Source organism: Zea mays, chromosome 8 (assembly GCF_902167145.1).
Source record: "Zea mays cultivar B73 chromosome 8, Zm-B73-REFERENCE-NAM-5.0, whole genome shotgun sequence".
In the NCBI taxonomy this organism is placed as follows: Eukaryota; Viridiplantae; Streptophyta; class Magnoliopsida; order Poales; family Poaceae; genus Zea; species Zea mays.
Window position 1 is genome coordinate 102,368,891 of NC_050103.1, and position 22,071 is coordinate 102,390,961.

The window sequence follows — 22,071 nt, forward strand, 5'->3', positions numbered from 1 at the left end:
GACTCGGGCTAGGTCCCGGAAGACGACGAACTCCGCCCAACCCAGGGCTCGGACTCGGGCTAAGTCCCGGAAGACGGCAAACTCCGCCCGACCTAGGGCTCGGACTCGGGCTAAATCCCGGAAGACGGCGAATTCCGCCCGACCTAGGGCTCGGACTTGGGCTAAGTCCCGGAAGACGGCGAACTCCGCTCCGCCCGACCCAGGGCTCGGACTCGGGCTAAGTCCCGGAAGACGGCGAACTCCGCTCCGCCCGACCCAGGGCTCGGACTCGGGCTCAGCCCCAGAAGACGGCGAACTCCGCCTCGCCCGACCCAGGGCTCGGACCCGACCTCGGCCACAGAAGACAGACTCGACCTCGGCTTCGGAGGAGCTTCCACATCGCCCAACCTAGGGCGCAGACCAGCCACGTCAACAGGAGGCGCCAACATCACCCTACCCCGAGCTGACTCGGGCCGCAGGAAACAAGACCGGCGTCCCATCTGGCTCGCTCCACCAGATAGGCAATGATGGCGCCCTGCATGCTCTGTGACGACGGCGACTCTCAGCCCCCTTACGGAAGCAAGAGGACGTCAGCAAGGATTCAACCGCTCCGACAGCTGTCCCTCCGCCAGGCTCCATCGCTCCTCCGACGACCACAACATCACACCAGCTGGGTGCCAAAATCTCTCCGGCTGCCACAACGGCATGTACTTAGGGCGCTAGCTCTCCTCCGCTAGACACGTAGCACTCTGCTACACCCCCCATTGTACACCTGGATCCTCTCCTTGCGCCTATAAAAGGGAGGACCAGGGCCCTCTTAGAGAGGGTTGGCCGCGCGGGGACGAGGACGAGACAGGCGCTCGCTGGAAGCCGCTCGCTCCCTCTCCCGCGTGGACGCTTGTAACCCCCTACTGCAAGCGCACCCGACCTGGGCGCGGGACGAACACGAAGGCCGCGGGATTCCCACCTCTCTCACGCCGGTCTCCGGCCGCCTCGCTCTCCCCCCTTCGCGCTCGCCCTCGCGCTCGACCCATCTGGGCTGGGGCACACGGCGACATTCACTCGTCGGCTCAGGTACCCCCCGGTCTCGGAACGCCGACAGTTGGCGCGCCAGGTAGGGGCCTGCTGCGTGTTGATGAACAGCTTCCCGTCAAGCTCCAGATGGGCAGTCTCCAGCAACCTCTCCAACCCGGGACGGTGCTCCGTTTCGGGAGTCTTGAGTTCATGTCCCTCGACGGCAGCTACGACGTGATACTCCTTCCACCGCCGTGCGACAACGACAGTGGCGGCCGACAACCCGCCCGCCGGCGGCGGAATCGGCGACGTCTTCCCCGCATGGTGGAAGAACAACCTTCGAGCTCGCCCCGTCCTCTCCCCCGCCGACGGAGGAGGAGGCGGGGCAACCAAGGCCTAGCAGGAGACAGCGCCTCGTCGGCTGTCGAGCGAGTCGACGGCCCCAGCGCCCCAACGGGGGGCGCACCGGGCGTCGACCTCGCGTTTGAGACGAAGGCGAGCGCCGTCCCCCCGCGACACGCCAATCCCGAGCAAGCGGACGACGCCAGCACGCTCGCGAAAAGCTTGCTGGACGTCATCCTCGTACCTGAGACGACGGCGCAGTCAGTCCCCGACGTGACCTCATCGCCGCCCGTCGACCAAAAGGTACCGACCGATTCCCATCCCACGTCTTTCAGATTCAGCCTCGACCCGCCTAGCGGCCCTGCTTTGGCGGGCGCTCTTGTAGAGGCGAGTCCAAACCCTCTGGGGTTTCGTATGCGGTCACCTTGGGACCGGCTGACGGACGTCTCGACCTACGGGCCCTCTGGGTCCGAGGAAGACGGCGAACCCAGCATCTGTTGGGATTTCTTTGGACTTGGCAACCCAGTGCCATGCGGGACTTCATGACCGCATGCGACTACTGCCTTTCCGACTGTTCCGACGGTAGCCGTAGCCTCGGCGACGAGGACTGCGGCCCAAGTCGCGAATGCTTCCACGTCGATCTAGGGGGTCCCTCCGAAGGCAACCATCTCGGCATGCCAGAGGACAGTGACCTCCCTAGGTCGGTGCCTCGCGTTGACATCTCACGGGAGCTAGCTGTGGTCCCCGTTCAGGCGGGGGGCCATGACCCACAGCTCGAGCAAATCCGCGAGGTGCAGGCCAGGCTCGACGAGGGAGCAGGAGCGCTTGAGCCGATCCATCGGGACGTCGGGCAGGCTTGGGCGGGCCAACCTCCGGCCGGGGAAATACGTCATCTACCCCAGGGCTTCCAGCACCGCATCACCGACGATGTCAGGGTCAGGCCACCACCCGCATCCAGTGGGGTCGGCCAGAACCTGGCGGCAGCAGCAATGCTTCTTCGCGTGATGCCGGAGCCATCAACCACTGAGGGGCGGCGAATCCAGGGAGAGCTCAAGAATCTCCTGGAAGGCGTCGCGGTCCGACGGGCCGAGAGCTCCGCCTCCCGAAGGCAGGGGTACCCCTTGGAACCTCATGCCGCGACTTCCCGATTCATGCGGGAAGCCTCGGTCTACACCGGGCGCACGCGCAACACCGCGCCTGCGGCCCCGGGTCGCCTCGGCAACGAACACCATCATCGCGACCGTCGGGCCCACCTCGATGAGCGGGTGCACCGAGGCTACCACCCCAGGCGTGGGGGACGCTACGACAGCGGGGAGGATCGGAGTCCCTCGCCCGAACCAGCCGGTCCGCAAGCCTTCAGCCGAGCCATCCGACGGGCGCCGTTCCTGACCCGGTTCCGACCCCCGACTACTATCACAAAGTACTCGGGGGAGACGAGACCGGAACTGTGGCTCGCGGACTATTGTCTGCCCTGCCAACTGGGTGGAACGGACGATGACAACCTCATCATCCGCAACCTCCCCCTGTTCCTCTCCGACACGGCTCGCGCCTGGTTGGAGCACCTGCCTCCGGGGCAGATCTCCAACTGGGACGACCTAGTCCAAGCTTTCGCTGGCAATTTCCAGGGCACGTACGTGCGCCCCGGGAATTTCTGGGACCTCCAAAGCTGCCGACAGCAGCCAGGAGAGTCTCTCCGAGACTACATCCGGCGATTCTCGAAGCAGCGCACCGAGCTACCCAACATCACCGACTCGGATGTCATCGGCGCTTTCCTCGCTGGCACCACCCGCCGTGACCTGGTGAGCAAGCTGGGTCGCAAGACCCCCACCAGGGCGAGCGAGCTGATGGACATCGCCACCAAGTTCACCTCCGGCCAGGAGGCGGTCGAGGCTATCTTCTGAAAGGACAAGCAGCCCTAGGGCCGCCCATCGGAAGATACTCCCGAGGCGTCAACTCAGCGCGGCGCCAAGAAGAAGGGCAAGAAGAAGTCGCAAGCGAAACGCGACGCCGCCGACGCGGACCTTGTCGCCGCCGCCGAGTACAAGAACCCTCGGAAGCCCCCCGGAGGTGCCAACCTCTTCGACAAGATGCTCAAGGAGCCGTGCCCCTATCACCAGGGGCCCGTCAAGCACACCCTTGAGGAGTGTGTCATGCTCCGGCGCCACTTCCATAGGGTCGGGCCACCCGCGGAGGGTGGCAAGGCCCGCGACGACGACAAGAAGGAAGATCACCAGGCAGGAGAGTTCCCTGAGGTCCGCGACTACTTCATGATCTATGGTGGGCAAGCGGCGAACGCCTCGGCTCGGCACCGCAAGCAAGAGCGCCGGGAGGTCTGCTCGGTGAAGGTGGCGGCACCAGTCTATCTAGACTGGTCCCACAAGCCCATCACCTTCGACCGAGACGATCACCCCGACCATGTGCCGAGCCTGGGGAAATACCCGCTCGTCGTCGACCTCGTCATCGGCGACGTCAGGCTCACCAAGGTCCTCATGGACGGAGGCAGCAGCCTCAACATCATCTACACCGACACCCTCGGGCTCCTGCGTGTCGATCTGTCCTCCATCCGGGCAGGCGCTGCGCCCTTCCATGGGATCATTCCCGGGAAGCGCGTCCAGCCCCTCGGACGGCTCGACCTTCCCGTCTGCCTCGGAACACCCTCCAACTTCTGAAGGGAGACCCTGACGTTCGAGGTAGTTGGGTTCCGAGGAACCTACCACGCGGTACTGGGGAGGCCATGCTACGCGAAGTTCATGGCCGTCCCCAACTACACCTACCTGAAGCTCAAGATGCCGGGCCCCAACGGGGTCATCACCGTCGGTCCCACGTACAAACACGCGTTCGAATGCGACGTGGAGTGTGTGGAGTACGCTGAGGCCCTCGCCGAGTCCGAGGCCCTCATCGCCGACCTAGAGAGCCTCTCTAAGGAGGTGCCAGACGTGAAGCGTCATGCCGGCAACTTTGAGCCAGCGTTGACGGTTAAGTCCGTCCCCCTCGACCCCAGCGGCGACGCCTCCAAGCAGATCCGGATCGGCTCCGGGCTCGATCCCAAATAGGAAGCAGTGCTCGTCGACTTTCTCCGCGCGAACGCCGACGTCTTCGCGTGGAGTCCCTCGGACATGCCCGACATACCGAGGGATGTCGCCGAGCACTCGCTGGACATCCGAGCCGGAGCCCGACCCGTCAAGCAGCCACTGCGCCGATTCGACGAGGAGAAGCGCAGAGCCATAGGCGAGGAGATCCACAAGCTAATGGCAGCAGGGTTCATCAAAGAGGTATTCCATCCCGAATGGCTTGCCAACCCTGTGCTTGTGAGAAAGAAAGGGGGGAAATGGCGGGTGTGTGTAGACTACACTGGTCTCAACAAAGCATGTCCGAAGGTTCCCTACCCTCTGCCTCGCATCGACCAAATCGTGGATTCCACTGCTGGGTGCGAAACCCTGTCTTTCCTCGATGCCTACTCAGGGTATCATCAAATCAGGATGAAAGAGTCCGACCAGCTCGTGACTTCTTTCATCACACCCTTCGGCATGTACTGCTATGTCACCATGCCGTTCGGCTTGAGGAATGCGGGCGCGACGTACCAGCGGTGCATGAACCATGTGTTCGGCGAACACATTGGCCGCACGGTCGAGGCCTACGTCGATGACATCGTAGTCAAGACGAGGAAAGCCTATGACCTCCTTTCCGACCTTGAAGCGACATTCCGATGTCTCAAGGCGAAAGGCGTCAAGCTCAATCCCGAAAAGTGTGTTTTCGGGGTACCCCGAGGCATGCTCTTGGGATTCATCGTCTCCGAGCGGGGCATCGAAGCCAACCCAGAGAAGATCGCAGCCATCACCAGCATGGGGCCCATCAAGGACTTGAAAGGCGTACAGAGGGTCATGGGATGCCTCGCGGCTCTGAGCCGTTTCATCTCATGCCTCGGCGAAAGAGGTCTACCTATGTACCGCCTCTTAAGGAAGGCCGAGTGCTTCACTTGGACCCCTGAGGCCGAGGAAGCCCTCGGGAACCTGAAGGCGCTCCTCACAAAGGCGCCTATCTTGGTGCCCCCAGCTGCTGGAGAAGCCCTCCTGGTCTACGTCGCCGCGACCACTCAGGTGGTTAGCGCCGCGATTGTGGTCGAGAGGCAAGAAGAGGGGCATGCATTGCCCGTTCAGAGGCCAGTCTACTTCATCAGCGAGGTACTGTCCGAAACCAAGATCCGCTACCCACAAGTTCAGAAGCTGCTGTACGCGGTGATCCTAACGCGGCGGAAGCTGTGACACTACTTCGAGTCTCATCCGGTAACTGTGGTGTCATCCTTCCCCCTGGGGGAGATCATCCAGTGCCGAGAGGCCTCGGGTAGGATTGCAAAGTGGGCGGTGGAAATCATGGGCGAGACAATCTCGTTCGCTCCTCGGAAGGCCATCAAGTCCCAGGTCTTGGTGGACTTCGTAGCTGAATGGGTCGACACCCAGCTACCGATGGCTCCGATCCAACCGGAGCTCTGGACCATGTTCTTCGACGGGTCGCTGATGAAGACAGGAGCCGGCGCAGGCCTACTCTTCATCTCGCCCCTCGGGAAGCACCTACACTACGTGCTACGCCTCCATTTCCCGGCATCCAACAATGTGGCTGAGTACGAAGCTCTGGTCAACGGGTTGCGGATCGCCATCGAGCTAGGGGTCCGACGCCTCGACGCTCGCGGTGACTCGCAGCTCATCATCGACCAAGTCATGAAGAACTCCCACTGCCGCGACCCGAAGATGGAGGCCTACTGCGATGAGGTTCGGCGCCTGGAAGACAAGTTCTACGGGCTCGAGCTCAACCACATCGCTCGGCGCTACAACGAGACTACGGACGAGCTGGCTAAAATAGCCTCGGGGTGAACGACGGTTCCCCCGGACGTCTTCTCCCGGGATCTGCATCAACCCTCCGTCAAGATCGACGACACGCCCGAGCCCGAGACACCCTCGGCCCAGCCCGAGGCACCCTCGGCCTAGCCCGAGGTACCCTCGGATCATTCCGAGGCACCCTCGGCTCGGCCCGAGGTATCCTCGGTTCAACCCGAGGTACCCTCGGCCCCCGAGGGCGAGATGCTGCACGTCGAGGGGGAGCAAAGCGGGGTCACGCCTGATCAAAACTGGCAGACCACGTACCTGCAATATCTCCACCGAGGAGAGCTACCCCTCGACCGAGCCGAGGCTCGGCGGGTGGCGCGGCGCGCCAAGTCGTTCGTCTTGCTGGGTGATGAGAAGGAGCTCTACCACCGCAGCCCCTCTGGCATCCTCCAGCGATGCATCTCCATCGCCGAAGGTCAGGAACTCCTGCGAGAGATACACTCGGGGGCTTGCGGCCATCACGCAGCGCCTCGAGCCCTTGTTGGGAATGCTTTCCGGCAAGGCTTCTACTGGCCGACGGCGGTGGCCGACGCCACTAGAATTGTCCGCACCTGCGAAGGGTGTCAGTTCTACGCAAGGCAGACCCACCTGCCCGCTCAGGCTCTGCAGAGGATACCCATCACCTGGCCTTTTGCTGTGTGGGGTCTGGATCTCGTCGGCCCGTTGCAGAAGGCACCCGGGGGCTACACGCACCTGCTGGTCGCCATCGACAAATTCTCCAAGTGGATCGAGGTCCGACCCCTGAACAGCATCAGGTCCGAGCAGGTGGTGGCGTTCTTCACCAACATCATCCATCGCTTCGGGGTCCCGAACTCCATCATCACCGACAACGGCACCCAGTTCACCAGCAGAAAGTTCCTGGACTTCTGCGAGGACCACCACATCCGGGTGGACTGGGCCGCCGTGGCTCACCCCATGTCAAATGGGCAAGTAGAGCGTGCCAACGGCATGATTCTACAAGGGCTCAAGCCTCGGATCTACAATGACCTCAACAAGTTCGGCAAGTGATGGATGAAGGAACTCCCCTCGGTGGTCTGGAGTCTGAGGTGTGACACCCCAGTGTCACTTAGGGTTTCTCTTAAAAAGCCAAACCAAGAACCATTATTTTATGTGAACCAAAGTAAGCATGAACATCAAAACAATTTAAGTGAGGAAGAATTCACCAAGTATATACTTAAAAGTGTCATGATCAAAACAATTGAGACTTTTGAAAGAAAAGAATGTGCAACCCTAATTCAAAACCCTAAGTAAACCCCATGAACAAAATTCAAGAAGATGTGAAAAGAGGATGAAAAGTTTAAAATTTTGAGTTGAGCCAATTATATAAGTTAAAGTATATTTGTTAAGCAACAAGAAAGATTGAGAAGGCTTAGCCAAAATAACTCAAATAAATCTCCAAATCAGCCCTTGATCAATGAACCCTTAGAGAAATTCAGATTTCTGAATTTCTGAATTTCAGACCTCTTCTCAAAGATCACCTGTGTTCTCTGCTTTTCCAAACTCAAAGCCAGAAGATCCAAATATCAAAGTCGTGCCAAATTACCTTGAACACATTCTGAGAAAGTTTGAACTCAAACCAAATCCTTTTGACACGGTTTTGGCGCAGCTCAACCTCGGGATCAGGCATTCTGACACTGGCACCTTGGTGACGCTACAACTCCCTATCCCTAGCCTAAAACCGCACGTCGTCCATACACAAAAGACAAAGCTTGGTCTGGTGAACAAATCCCTTGCAGTGATCTTGCCCAAATTCGCGAAGATTTGCTCCCAATCGGCGCTTGAACAGGGGCAGAGGCAACGGGAACACGTGTTCGACCGCGGCTGACACCCCCGGTTCACGCCCGTTCGCGCACCGCGCCTTCCCAGTGCACGCCCTCGCGCACTCGCCGGTCCACGACCGCCCGTGCACCGCGCCGCGCCTATAAAGCCTTCCCAGGCGCGCCCCACTTCGCCCCGCACTCACCCTCACCGGCCAGCCACTTCCCCTTAGCTCCGGCGAGCTTAATTCCGCCCGCCATTGCCGCCAGAGCTTCGGCCACCGTGGCCAGCCCACCCCAGCCATCTTCTAGGCAAGCCAGTGCTTCGGCTAGCTCCGCCAGTAGCCCGTGAAGCTTGCCAAGCCCTCGGACCCGACCGGACTTCACCGGAGGCCCGAGATCGACCTCACCGGACTTCGGTCTTCCGCCGCCGCGCGTGGACCGAGCTATCCAGTGAGTCTCCGCCCAATTCCTTTCGCTCATGTCTTCTCTGGCATCCCGTGGACCTCCCTGACCTATTTGATTGAACTATCTCGCCGTGACCAGGCCGGTCTCCTCGTCGCCGACGAGCATCCCCGCCTGCGCGCGTGGACCGACCGACTCCGGCCATCTCCGACGGTGTTCCGCACACCGTTGTGATCCCCGCGACCTCCCCTTCACCCTCGACCACTTCACCGGAACAGTCTCGCCGCCGGTAAGCCCCTCCGCCCTTTTCTTCGCCGCGACTACTGTTTAAGGTAGAAGAAGGACCTCGGGTTAGGTTCTGTAGAACCCGAGGGGTTTTCTGTAAGGTCAGCGACTCATGTGAATAGTAACCTAAGGACTGATTCGCGAAGGAAACTTAGAAAACCGCCAGGGACCCCAGTGCAAAGTGGATTTCCACTTAATCAATTCTGTTATTCTTTTTAAAATGACCAGAGAACTTAGAAAATCCATAACTTGATGAAATCTTAATAAAAAGTTGTCAAACCAATTTTGCTAGCTCTGGAATATTGTAATCTGTCATTTAAACATAGTGAACTTTATGCTTTCTGTTCTAAATTTTAGAGTTTAAAATTAAAAACAGAAACCCCCTAAACCTTGTTTAATTAAGGAAAATTAGTTTTTCTTTTGTGCTGAGCTTAAGAAAATTTGTAGATGTTTATACCTTATTTAGACACTGTTTAAAAATAGTAGGAACACCAGCATTGGAAAATATGATGTAGTTATTCATTTAAAGCTATTTTGTCCAAAACTTAGAGAAAATCAGAAAGGCCTTAGAAATTAATGAACAATGATTAATAATATTTTTCCTAGTTTACTTATGCAACAGAGAACCTAGGAAAAATACAGAGACCATTAATTTGGACCAGTTTTAAATTAAGATGATTTGTTTAGCCTTATATAGACTGAAAATCAATTATTAGAATTGCAAAACTATAACCAAAGGGGTTAATAAAAATCCAGTGAACTTATAACCAACAAAGCCCCACTACAAAAATACAGAGCACCCCAGCCCAACTCTTTAAGTAAGGAAATTAAATGCAAAGTGATAATAAGACATTTTCCAACTAAATCATGAACAACCCCAAATAATGTGATAATGGGCAACCAAAAATTAGCTAAGTCCATGATGAGACAATCCACCAGAAGAAAATGCAAACCCATGAAGAAGAAGTAAACTCATACCTTTTGCTAGTGATTAAAGAGAAAGACCACTTAATTCAAATAGTGCAAACCACCCCTTCCCTTAAGCAAAAAGAGGCCAAACTTCAGAATGATTGCTCTTGCACAAAATAATAACCAAGAAAAATAAGAACTCTGTTGTTTGATGTTTTTCAAATATAGTGGTAGTAGAAAGCACCCATTTGGCTAGAAACTTGAGAAAACCATAGGAAAATAATTAAAAGATATTAATGACTAGAAATTTGTATCAAGTCATGTTATAACACCTAAAAGCCAGCAAAAATGAATTTTAGAGAATTACTCACTGTTAAATAATAGTTGTAGTTCAAAGCACCCCTTCTGCCCTAAAATTTGGTAATTTTATCCAGAGAAAACTATTCACTTTCTGATCCCCAAATTTTGAGACAGAGAATCATACACCAGTAACAAGCCACTGTAATTTTTGCAGAATTTTTGGAATTTTAGAAAAGCAACTTGTAGTTCAAACCTACTCCAAAACATTAAAAGAATAAAAGAAAAGGAAAGAAGAAATAAACCCCACCTCAATAAGTCTAACTTGAGAACTTATCATTTATCACTAAGACTTAAAAAGAATTCAGTGGAACCCCAAAAAAAAAATAAACCTACCCCTTACCTTAACTAAGTTTGACCCAATTTACCAAGTATACCACCCAAGGGTTTTACATAAGTAAAGTTAAATTGTTTACACTCAAGAAGATCATACACCTTTAAAAGTTGTAATTTCTAAAAGCACATATCATATCATGCATATATCTTACGCATTGCATTCATTAGATTGTAATCTTGCCGACGGAGAGTACGTGCTCATCCCCGAGCAAGGACCTGTCCAAGAGGAGGACCAGGAGCAGGCTTCAGAGGCTGCTATCGAGGATCTCCCCGCAGCCCCAGCAATTGAAGGCAAGCCCCGGTTTTATGCATAACCATGTTATTATATGCTACTTTACTACACTTAATGCTTGTAGGATTGCAATGTGCACTTAAGTGTAGGAGTTGCTTGAAACCTCTAGCTGCATGAACTTAGGATTCCTTTTTGAGATGAATACTAGTATGCTAGGTCGAGTAGCTGCTTGCTAATCAGGATCTCGGTAGAAGTCGAGTGATTTTTCTAGCACTCGCGCGAGGTCAGGAATTGATTGTATTCATCTTGATAACGGGATTTATGTTGGTCTATGGACTTGGATCCAGGGAGGATGCCTTGTCCATGAGACGGGAAAAATGAATTAAGGATTAATGTGTGGATACCTGAGTCAAGCTTTTGAACGTACTAAGCACATGCCGGGAAAAATGGTAACCGGTAAACCTAGTACCTGAGTGAAGCCGGGCGCGGACTTTATCCCTCATGCGACCTGAGACTGGGTCTCCCATGCTAGCTATGGTGGGTACAAGTGCGGTCACTGCACGGCGGCAGCCGGGGTCAGTGGAGCATTGTATGCCAAGGCGGTGAGGCCTGGACGCGAACGGGGAATCAATGGGGACGGTTGTCTTGTGTGGGGTCGGAGTACCCTGACTTGACGTGTGTTTAGGTTTACCTTGCAAGGTTTAAAAACTCGATTCGAATCGTCTGCTTCTCACAGCTAATGAGACTGCTTGATTCCTTGTACTGCATCGAGTAAGAAGTGAAATGTGGACTATATGAGATAATTTGTTGATTGAACTAATTGATTGTTACCATGTATGCTTAGAAGGAGCAAACCTAGCTAAGTTAATGATGATAGAATTTGAAAAGCTAAAATTTGCTTTTAGAAACAGCTAGTGCTTTTGGCAAACCAAACCCCTCAGCCAAACAGCTGCATAGTCTAGAGGTAGAGGAGTAGACTCCTCACACCGGTTAAGTCTAGCTGAGTATTAGTATACTCAGCCTTGCTTGTGGCACCATTTTTGCAGGTACCATGCAAGATTTGGTTGATGGTGTGACTTGGCCTACCACCCTGCCACCGGGTTGGACGGTCGAGTGGGATGTTGCTCCGGCAGGAGAGGAGCATGAGGAGTAGTGGGCTAGGCCTTGCCCATTTCCTCACTACCGACGACATCGATTATCCGCTGCACTTTAATTTATGAACTTTATTTGCTACTCGGAAACTCCGATTTATGTAATAACTCAGTACTTAATTTGAGGTTTCCTGTTTTATTGTATTTCTTCTGTGACTCACCTTCGAGTGAGATTGTGGAATTTGATCCTGGTTAAGTGGCTTCATCAGACTAGATCTGAGGGACTGACGGGTTATTCCGATTTAAGTGTGTTACGGCCCCTGAGGCGTGACTTAGGCACTTAAGCTGGAATAATTCGGGCGGTTCTGCCACAGCTGGTATCGGAGCAAATTCCACCACAGAGAAGGACAATAAACCATGAATACCGATTTTCAAAATCTAAAACTTGCCTAGAAACTACTACGGATCGTCAGGACTAGATCGCTAGACCTAGGACGAAAGGCCTTAGGCGTAGAGGGAGAAATAGGTGGCTAATTAATTAGGCCCTGTGGGCCAATACTTATATTTTTAAGGATGCCCTAAAAAGGCACCCTATTTTCTTGTGAGAGGCAACGTTTCTTACAGCATGCATACATTACAAAACACCAAGAGGAATTAAAATGGAGCTAACCCTTTTTCCTTAAAACCATCCGGGCTCTCTTTTTCTTTTTCCTTCCACCATAATCTTTATCTTTGATTCCCTTCCGCAGATGAATTCACCCACCCCCGCCAGTGGAGGAGACTCTCGTTTCAGCTCTGACTTCCTTTCTCGCGATGGCTTTCCTTCCATCTTGTGGGAAGTGCTTAACTCCGCCGGTTACCCTACGCCCCCTTTATACACAGTGCAGTTGTATGAGGAGCATCGGGTACCTCGTTGTCGGGTCTGGCTAACTTTGGAGGCTCATCCCCTTCAGCCGGGTTGGCGTTCTCTTGACTCTGAGACGATTGGACTCAGGACGGACGACACCGTTGAGGCAGCAGCCATGAAGACTCTGACGACTTTTTGTGGCTACCATCCCCTGGAGATGGTGATGCACCCCTTGGGACTCTTCCCTGCTGAGAAGAAGGATGATCCCATGTGGTGTAACCGCGTGAGCCATGTGAAGGATGTGTGGGCGATGTATCCTGACTTGGTTGGGAGGGTCACTGTTCAGTGCATGAGTGCGCTGTACCGCCTTCAGGCCCTTCAGAGCGATGCTATGACACTTCTTGCTAACACCGCTCAGGTTGCCAAGCTCACCCTCGACAGTCGGGAAGATTTTGTGGTCGACCTGTCCACAGAGTTGGTGGAGAAGGATCTGCAGGTGGAGAGGCTGAGCCAGCGTATCGCTACCCTGGAGCAGCAAGTGGAGATCCAAGACAACACTATTGATGTCTTGGAAAACCAGCTTCACGACGTGCAGAGGGAACTCGAGGAAGCAAATGACCACTTGGACATGCACCACCTGGAGATGGAGGCCAATGAAGCAGGAAGCGAGGGAGAAGAGGCTCCCGAGGAGCTAGGACCAGCCCCTGGTGCCAATGGGACTACCTCCGCGATGCCTCCTTCACCCGTATCCAGTGTCGCTTCCACCGCTCAGGGTTAAGCAGTCGCTTCGACGTTTTTAGGCGGATAGAAACCTATGCGAGCTTAGTAGTATCACATTTTGGACTAGGCTTGTGGGTACCTTCCCCTGATTAATGTAACCCTGTAAACTTTTGATATCTGTGGGATCCTTGTCACCATGTTATCTTCATTTCGAACCTAATATTATGATTATGGCATTTTCATTCCATATGAGATGATATCTTGTCGTTCGGAAATGTGGATTGGGATAACAATGGCGACAATCTCTGTTTTCAGATGGCAGCTAGGCAGCGTCGCGGGCAGAATGAGCAAGCTCCCCCGCCACCTCCTCCAGCTCCCACAGTGCAGGAGCTGATGGCCCAGCAGAATGAGATTCTGCGACAGCTCTTGCAGCGCCAGCCCCACCAACAGCATCATGGTGGAGGCCAGCATCAGCGACCTCCGGCTATGGCAACATACCAGGAGTTTCTGAGCACGCAGCCGCCCTTGTTCACCAAGGCAGAGGATCCGTTGGACGCCGACGTGTGGCTTCGCGTCGTCGAGTCCAAGTTTCCCCTCCTCACGGGAGACTGCCCTGATGATTCCAAGGCTCGCTTCGCCGCACAGCAGCTTCGCGACCCTGCTCGGACTTGGTGGGACCACTTCCGTGCTATGCTCCCCGCTGATCATGAAGTATCTTGGGAGGAATTCAAGACTGCCTTCAGAGGACACCACATTCCAGCTGGCATTCTTGATCGGAAGTTGAATGAATTCCTGGCCCTCAATCAAGGAACCCGCACGGTACTGCAGTATGCGCAAGCCTTCAACGACTTATGCCAGTATGCAGGGTATCATGCTGATTCTGATGAAAAGAAGAGGGATCGCTTCCGCAGGGGTCTCAATACCAAGCTGCGGGAACGACTCAACACTGTCCGGGCTGATAGCTTCAATGAGTTGGTCAACATGGCCATCTCTCAGGAGGATTGCATTGTTGCTCACCGGGCAGAGAAGAAGAGAAAGGCACCAATGGCAGCACCATCCGCTCAGGCTCAGAGGTTCCGGATTGTTTCTCACAATTAGAGCAGGGGTTTTCAGCAGCAGGCAGGCAGATGGGTGATCAGGCCACCCCAGCAGCAGCAGCAGCCGGCACCCAACCGCTATCCAGCTCCCGCCCCAAGGAACAATCAGCCTCCTCAGCAGCAGCAGTTCCGCCAGGGCAATGGGAACAAGTGTTTCACTTGTGGCAATGTGGGCCACTATGCCAAGAATTGTCCCAGGAACCAGCAGAGGCAGATGCCAGCACCAAATCAAGACAAGGGAAGAAAGCAGAAGGTGCAAGTCAGGCAAGGGAAGCTCAACTTCACTGCTCTAGAGGAAGTGCCAGAAGGAGCTCCTATCATGACCGGTACCTTTTCAGTTTATAATCAACCTGCTTTAATTCTGTTTGATTCTGGTGCATCTCATAGTTTCATTAGCCAAAAGTTCAGTGCTAATTGCAAACTGCCATTCTCTCACTCAAAAGGGTCATTCATGATAGTCACACCTGGGGGTAAAATTGCAACTAATCAATTAAACCAAAGTGTGCCTATTCAACTGGGAAGCCACATTATCAAAACCACTCTTCTTGTGTTGGGATTGGAAAATGTGGACATTATTCTAGGAGCAAATTGGATGACCTTGCACCAAGTTGTGCTTGATGTAGCCAGTCGTACCGTGGAAGTTAATTCTCCTTTCTGCGGAAATTTCACTTTGATTCTGCCTAGTCAGGGTTCTTCTCAGTCATGTGCTTTCTCTATGACGGAGATACCCCTGAAGGAGATCCCAGTGGTCTGTGAGTATGCAGATGTCTTTCCTGATGAATTGCCGGGAATGCCACCGGACCGGGATATTGAATTCGCCATCGAGTTGCAACCGGGAACGGCCCCAATTTCCAAGAGGCCCTACCGAATGCCACCCGCTGAGTTGGCAGAGTTGAAGAAGCAGTTGCAAGAGTTGCTGGATAAGGGATTCATTCGTCCAAGCACTTCGCCTTGGGGATGTCCAGCACTGTTTGTGAAGAAGAAGGATGAAAGCTTGAGGCTGTGTATAGATTACCGCCCTCTTAATGCGGTAACTATCAAGAACAAGTATCCTTTGCCTCGTATTGATGTTCTCTTTGACCAGTTGGTCGGAGCCAAGGTGTTTTCCAAGATAGACCTTCGCTCTGGCTACCATCAGATCAAAATACGAGCAAGTGATATTCCGAAGACGGCATTCTCAACCAGATATGGGCTATATGAATTCTTGGTGATGTCATTCGGGCTGACAAATGCACCAGCATATTTCATGTATCTGATGAATTCTGTTTTTATGCCGGAATTGGACAAGTTCGTGGTGGTTTTCATCGATGATATTCTGGTGTACTCGAAGAACGAAGAAGAACATGCCGGGCATTTGCATGTAGTGCTTCAACGTCTGCGAGAGCACCACCTTTATGCCAAGCTATCCAAGTGTGATTTTTGGCTAAAGGAAATCAAATTCTTGGGTCACACTATCTCTCAGGCTGGGATAGCTGTTGATCCTGACAAAGTGCAAGAGGTGATGAACTGGAGGCCACCAACGACTGTTCGCCAGATTCGGAGTTTTCTGGGATTGGCTGGTTATTACCGAAGATTTATTCCGGACTTCTCTCGAATTGCGAAGCCTATTACTGAGTTGCTGAAGAAAGAAGTCAAATTTGTGTGGAGTCAGAAGTGCGAAGATGCCTTCCATGCATTAAGGCAGCATCTGACCACAGCACCAGTATTGGCGCAACCCGACAGCAGCAAGCCTTTTGATGTATATTGTGATGCCTCTGGCACCGGGCTAGGTTGTGTCTTGATGCAAGACAACCGAGTCATTGCTTATGCCTCAAGAGCACTCAGGCCTCATGAGCAGAATTATCCCACTCATGACCTTGAGTTAGCAGCAGTGGTTCATGCATTGAAGATGTGGAGGCACTATCTAATGGGAACCCACTGCAACATCTTCACTGATCATAAGAGCCTTAAGTACATTTTTACTCAGGCTGATCTCAACATGAGGCAGAGAAGATGGCTAGAGCTGATCAAGGATTATGACCTGGAGGTACATTATCACCCAGGGAAGGCTAATGTAGTAGCCGATGCCTTGAGTCGGAAGTTGCAATGCAATTGTATTCTGATGGATTCTCGTATTAACACCTTGTGTGATGAGTTGAGCAAGATGCAAATTGAAGTGATTCCTTCTGGTTCTTTGTCTCACATTTCTGTTGAGCCAGCTTTGCAAGACCAGATTATCATGGCCCAGCTCAATGACAAGGGAGTGCAGATTATCAAGAAGAATCTTCATCAGAAGGTTGAGAAGTATAATTGTTTCCGCCAGGATGAGAAAGGTGTGTTATGGTTCAAAAGCAGATTGGTAATTCCTAAGGACCAGGATCTCAAGAGGAAAATTTTGGATGAGGCTCATCTCTCCAAATTCTCTATGCATCCGGGAAGCACCAAGATGTACCATGATTTGAAGCCCTTGTACTGGTGGACCAGAATGAAGAGGGAGATAGCCCAGTATGTATCAGAGTGTGACACCTGTCAGAGGATAAAGGCAAGCCACTTGAAGTCCGCTGGAGCTTTGCAACCACTGTCCGTACCTTCGTGGAAGTGGGACGACATCAGCATGGATTTCATTGTGGGTCTGCCCAACACCTCTCGTCATCATGATTCGATTTGGGTTATTGTAGACCGATTGACGAAAGTAGCACATTTTCTTCCTGTGCACACCACTGATAAGGCTCAGAAATATGCAGAATTGTATGTTGACCGGATCGTGTGTTTGCATGGATTACCTCGGACCATTGTTTCTGACCGAGGAGCCCAATTTGTTGCCAGATTTTGGGAACAATTGCAAGAGTCTTTGGGAACCAAGCTAATCAGGAGTTTAGCTTACCACCCACAGACTGATGGTCAGACGGAAAGGGTAAACCAGATTCTGGAAGATATGCTGAGAGCTTGTGCGATCGATTGTGGCAAGAACTGGGATAAGCACCTCTCCTTGGCAGAGTTTGCTTATAACAATAGTTATCAATCCAGCCTAAAGATGGCACCTTTCGAAGCTCTCTATGGAAGAAGGTGCAGGACACCACTCAATTGGTCTCAACCTGGTGAAAGAGAAGTTTTTGGACCTGATTTAGTGACCGAAGCCGAAAGGAAGGTCAAGCTAATCAGGAAGAATCTAGAAGCTGCTCAGGCCAGGCAGAAGAGCTATCATGATAGAAGAAGGAAACCTCTCCAGTTCAAGGTGGGAAGTTTCGTATACCTCAAGGTATCACCCACCAAGGGAGTGCAGAGGTTTGGGATCAAAGGCAAGCTAGCCCCTCGTTACATTGGACCTTATGAGATCATCGAAGCATGTGGACCCGTGGCATACAAGCTGAAGTTACCTTCAAAGATGTCTGCCATTCACAGTGTATTCCATGTATCTCAGCTGAAAAAGTGTGTTCGATTGCCGACTGAGATCATAGCAGAGCCAGAATTGGAGATAGAGCCAGATCTCTCGTACCAAGAGTACCCCTCCAAGATTCTGGATTGCAAGGAAAGATCAACTCGGGCTAAATCGATCAAGATGTTCAAGGTCCAGTGGAGTAATCACTCAGAGGAGGAAGCTACTTGGGAAACCGAGGAATTCTTAAGATCCAACTTCCCCGATTGCCTACCTAAGGAAGCTGGTACGTAATCACCCCCAACCCCTCCTCCTGCCTTTCGAATCTAATTTCCAAAAATATGATCTTAATTCAGAATGAAGTAACTATAAAGTAAAACTTAAAAGGACTTCCTTCTCAAGTTGCAAAGAGAATGACATTCGAAGAGCAGTTTTGCCCTAATAATAACAATCAAAATCCTTTTTCCTATCAGTCTCACCCTTCGCTTCACCCCGGGAGGACTCTGGCCCGAATCTCGGGACGAGATTCCTTTAAGGGGGGAAGGCTGTGACACCCCAGTGTCACTTAGGGTTTCTCTTAAAAAGCCAAACCAAGAACCATTATTTTATGTGAACCAAAGTAAGCATGAACATCAAAACAATTTAAGTGAGGAAGAATTCACCAAGTATATACTTAAAAGTGTCATGATCAAAACAATTGAGACTTTTGAAAGAAAAGAATGTGCAACCCTAATTCAAAACCCTAAGTAAACCCCATGAACAAAATTCAAGAAGATGTGAAAAGAGGATGAAAAGTTTAAAATTTTGAGTTGAGCCAATTATATAAGTTAAAGTATATTTGTTAAGCAACAAGAAAGATTGAGAAGGCTTAGCCAAAATAACTCAAATAAATCTCCAAATCAGCCCTTGATCAATGAACCCTTAGAGAAATTCAGATTTCTGAATTTCTGAATTTCAGACCTCTTCTCAAAGATCACCTGTGTTCTCTGCTTTTCCAAACTCAAAGCCAGAAGATCCAAATATCAAAGTCGTGCCAAATTACCTTGAACACATTCTGGGAAAGTCTGAACTCAAACCAAATCCTTTTGACACGGTTTTGGCGCAGCTCAACCTCGGGACCAGGCATTCTGACACTGGCACCTTGGTGACGCTACAACTCCCTGTCCCTAGCCTAAAACCGCACGTCGTCCATACACAAAAGACAAAGCTTGGTCTGGTGAACAAATCCCTTGCAGTGATCTTGCCCAAATTCGCGAAGATTTGCTCCCAATCGGCGCTTGAACAGGGGCAGAGGCAACGGGAACACGTGTTCGACTGCGGCTGACACCCCCGGTTCACGCCCGTTCGCGCACCGCGCCTTCCCAGTGCACGCCCGCGTGCACTCGCCGGTCCACGACCGCCCGTGCACCGCGCCGCGCCTATAAAGCCTTCCCAGGCGCGCCCCACTTCGCCCCGCACTCACCCTCACCGGCCAGCCACTTCCCCTTAGCTCCGGCGAGCTTAATTCCGCCCGCCATTGCCGCCAGAGCTTCGGCCACCGTGGCCAGCCCACCCCAGCCATCTTCTGGGCAAGCCAGTGCTTCGGCTAGCTCCGCCAGTAGCCCGTGAAGCTTGCCAAGCCCTCGGACCCGACCGGACTTCACCGGAGGCCCGAGATCGACCTCACCGGACTTCGGTCTTCCGCCGCCGCGCGTGGACCGAGCTATCCAGTGAGTCTCCGCCCAATTCCTTTCGCTCATGTCTTCTCTGGCATCCCGTGGACCTCCCTGACCTATTTGATTGAACTATCTCGCCGTGACCAGGCCGGTCTCCTCGCCGCCGACGAGCATCCCCGCCTACGCGCGTGGACCGACCGACTCCGGCCATCTCCGACGGTGTTCCGCACACCGTTGTGATCCCCGCGACCTCCCCTTCACCCTCGACCACTTCACCGGAACAGTCTCGCCGCCGGTAAGCCCCTTCGCCCTTTTCTTCGCCGCGGCTACTGTTTAAGGTAGAAGAAGGACCTCGGGTTAGGTTCTGTAGAACCCGAGGGGTTTTCTGTAAGGTCAGCGACTCATGTGAATAGTAACCTAAGGACTGATTCGCGAAGGAAACTTAGAAAACCGCCAGGGACCCCAGTGCAAAGTGGATTTCCACTTAATCAATTCTGTTATTCTTTTTAAAATGACCAGAGAACTTAGAAAATCCATAACTTGATGAAATCTTAATAAAAAGTTGTCAAACCAATTTTGCTAGCTCTGGAATATTGTAATCTGTCATTTAAAAATAGTGAACCCTATGCTTTCTGTTCTAAATTTTAGAGTTTAAAATTAAAAACAGAAACCCCCTAAACCTTGTTTAATTAAGGAAAATTAGTTTTTCTTTTGTGCTGAGCTTAAGAAAATTTGTAGATGTTTATACCTTATTTAGACACTGTTTAAAAATAGTAGGAACACCAGCATTGGAAAATATGATGTAGTTATTCATTTAAAGCTATTTTGTCCAAAACTTAGAGAAAATCAGAAAGGCCTTAGAAATTAATGAACAGTGATTAATAATATTTTTCCTAGTTTACTTATGCAACAGAGAACCTAGGAAAAATACAGAGACCATTAATTTGGACCAGTTTTAAATTAAGATGATTTGTTTAGCCTTATATAGACTGAAAATCAATTATTAGAATTGCAAAACTATAACCAAAGGGGTTAATAAAAATCCAGTGAACTTATAACCACCAAAGCCCCACTACAAAAATACAGAGCACCCCAGCCCAACTCTTTAAGTAAGGAAATTAAATGCAAAGTGATAATAAGACATTTTCCAACTAAATCATGAACAACCCCAAATAATGTGATAATGGGCAACCAAAAATTAGCTAAGTCCATGATAAGACAATCCACCAGAAGAAAATGCAAACCCATGAAGAAGAAGTAAACTCATACCTTTTGCTAGTGATTAAAGAGAAAGACCACTTAATTCAAATAGTGCAAACCACCCCTTCCCTTAAGCAAAAAGAGGCCAAACTTCAGAATGATTGCTCTTGCACAAAATAATAACCAAGAAAAATAAGAACTCTGTTGTTTGATGTTTTTCAAATATAGTGGTAGTAGAAAGCACCCATTTGGCTAGAAACTTGAGAAAACCATAGGAAAATAATTAAAAGATATTAATGACTAGAAATTTGTATCAAGTCATGTTATAACACCTAAAAGCCAGCAAAAATGAGTTTTAGAGAATTACCCACTGTTAAATAATAGTTGTAGTTCAAAGCACCCCTTCTGCCCTAAAATTTGGTAATTTTATCCAGAGAAAACTATTCACTTTCTGATCCCCAAATTTTGAGACAGAGAATCATACACCAGTAACAAGCCACTGTAATTTTTGCAGAATTTTTGGAATTTTAGAAAAGCAACTTGTAGTTCAAACCTACTCCAAAACATTAAAAGAATAAAAGAAAAGGAAAGAAGAAATAAACCCCACCTCAATAAGTCTAACTTGAGAACTTATCATTTATCACTAAGACTTAAAAAGAATTCAGTGGAACCCCAAAAAAAAAACCTATCCCTTACCTTAACTAAGTTTGACCCAATTTACCAAGTATACCACCCAAGGGTTTTACATAAGTAAAGTTAACTTGTTTAAACTCAAGAAGATCATACACCTTTAAAAGTTGTAATTTCTAAAAGCACATATCATATCATGCATATATCTTACGCATTGCATTCATTAGATTGTAATCTTGCCGACGGAGAGTACGTTCTCATCCCCGAGCAAGGACCTGTCCAAGAGGAGGACCAGGAGCAGGCTTCAGAGGCTGCTATCGAGGATCTCCCCGCAGCCCCAGCAATTGAAGGCAAGCCCCGGTTTTATGCATAACCATGTTATTATATGCTACTTTACTACACTTAATGCTTGTAGGATTGCAATGTGCACTTAAGTGTAGGAGTTGCTTGAAACCTCTAGCTGCATGAACTTAGGATTCCTTTTTGAGATGAATACTAGTATGCTAGGTCGAGTAGCTGCTTGCTAATCAGGATCTCGGTAGAAGTCGAGTGATTTTTCTAGCACTCGCGCGAGGTCAGGAATTGATTGTATTCATCTTGATAACGGGATTTATGTTGGTCTATGGACTTGGATCCAGGGAGGATGCCTTGTCCATGAGACGGGAAAAATGAATTAAGGATTAATGTGTGGATACCTGAGTCAAGCTTTTGAACGTACTAAGCACATGCCGGGAAAAATGGTAACCGGTAAACCTAGTACCTGAGTGAAGCCGGGCGCGGACTTTATCCCTCATGCGACCTGAGACTGGGTCTCCCATGCTAGCTATGGTGGGTACAAGTGCGGTCACTGCACGGCGGCAGCCGGGGTCAGTGGAGCATTGTATGCCAAGGCGGTGAGGCCTGGACGCGAACGGGGAATCAATGGGGACGGTTGTCTTGTGTGGGGTCGGAGTACCCTGACTTGACGTGTGTTTAGGTTT